Source organism: Echinops telfairi, unplaced genomic scaffold, assembly GCF_000313985.2.
Source record: "Echinops telfairi isolate 266 unplaced genomic scaffold, ASM31398v2 ScPeMD7_7;HRSCAF=31, whole genome shotgun sequence".
NCBI lineage: Eukaryota > Metazoa > Chordata > Mammalia > Afrosoricida > Tenrecidae > Echinops > Echinops telfairi.
The window spans coordinates 4,033,167-4,034,917 of record NW_022103904.1 but is presented as its reverse complement, the minus strand read 5'-3'; the positions used below and the strand labels follow the sequence as shown (position 1 = coordinate 4,034,917).

The following is a 1,751-nucleotide window of genomic DNA, read 5'->3' as shown; positions in this document are numbered from 1 at the left end:
AAGAGTCACTCTCTCCAGGAGCTCAGTTCTCTATGCAAGTAAACAAATAGAATCGCCCTGGTAGGATTCCAGTGATAGTAACAATGGGCCTTGTTTATTTAGCACTCCTTGTGTACTTGGTACTACGTGAAACACATTATAGACATCACCATGGTCAATCCTCAAAACAATTCTATGAGAGAACTATTATTAGTATTTTATTTCATGGATATTTATAGATATGAACTGGAGGCTTTCTTAAGTTAAGTGCCTTAGAGTATTCAGTAGGACTAAGATTTGAATCAAGAGCTGTCTCATGATAAATTCTGTGCTCCTGATCCTACTCTCAGAACCGGCAAGAAAATAAACAACAACAACAAAAATGCATACCTGCCTTTTCAGCAAGGCTTTGGAGTGAGGATAGATATAATTTATCCATTCAGTTTTATGGCTGGCATATTACCTACAACATTTGTGTTCTCTTCTCTGGAGTCACATGAAGTTACTGAAATTTATGCCTGGAGGGTTTGCTTGAAGACATGCAGTATAATGATGACTGGTCACCAACAAGAAGATGTTATTATCCCATGGCTTTTCTGACTCTGGTGACCAAAGAATGTTGTATTGGGGGGAAAAGGCACAACCACAACAAAGTGTGTCCCAATGAGGAAATAAGCAGACATCAACCCCAGTCCCGGAAATGAGGAGACAGAGTGTTTAATTGTTTCCTGGGGGTTTCCTGGAAGAGGAACTTGGGATGACTCTCCCCTGGGAAAGGCAAAAGGTGGGGTCACCTCATCGCAGACCAGGTAAGTTAAACACTCTCCAACTGAAAGCAACTGAATTACCTGTGTAATATACCAGTATATAACACGACATTTGACCCAACCAGCTAAGCACTCCTGGGCATCAGAAGCCCCCCCACCCCCCGCCCCACCAAAGGGCTGCTCCAGTCTGCAGAAGATGATGGAGTTCCATTAGGACCACCTGACTCTCCACCTCCTTCTTCTGTATCAAGTCCCCTCACACCCTCCTGCCCCTCACCAGGGCTCTCCACGCCCATGACAAGATCCAACAGGAAGAAGGATGGTGCTGGGGGAATATTCACCTGCTTCTCCCTCTGGGTTTGTGAGTTGTTCCCATATCATTTCAATATTGATGAGCAATAAGGGAAATTCTTCATTGTTTCTTCCTTATATGTCAGGTGCTCACAGGAATGTCCCCTTTGTATTTGGACTTGGACTTGGGCAGTTAAAGTTGGAGCAACTCAAAGGTCAATTTTCATTGCAAGAGAGGAATGTTCACATATTTCATAAAGTGTCCGTTGGAAATTTTGCACTTAAAGGTAAACCCTGGGGCTAAAAGAAACCAAACCAAATTATAGAATTTTTTATGTTTATCATCTCAAACAAGTACTGACCTCCAGTTCCCTAAGAAACAGTCAAATCTGCTTGCAACACAAAAGAATAAAACATTTCAGTGGAGGGTTCCATCTTCACTAGATGCCTCACAGGCAAAGGAGATGAGGTCAGTGGCTCTTGTGGTGTGTCAGGGAAGCACAGCATTCGAGGGGCCACATGTCTCCTACAATGACTGTCCTGGGTCTGTCTCCCCCCCACCCCCCAATCTTCCCAATAGGAAAACACTTCCAACTGGGCTCCCAACCTCAGCCTTACTTTCTCAGCAGCTCTCTGAGAGCTCTAAGAAGCCAGCCTGGAGGAGGTTCACACAGTCACCCTTCTTTAGGCAGGACTATGGTCACGGAAGATCCT

The 1,751-nt window shown here is 44.3% G+C and overlaps 1 protein-coding gene across 1 annotated transcript in view; it reads left to right on the top strand.

The window, feature by feature from the left end:
- The window catches only part of LOC101648180 (T-cell receptor gamma chain C region C10.5), a 58,664-nt gene that overhangs the window by 1,343 nt on the left and 55,570 nt on the right, over positions 1-1,751 (top strand). The gene's annotated exons all lie outside the window — the stretch shown is intronic.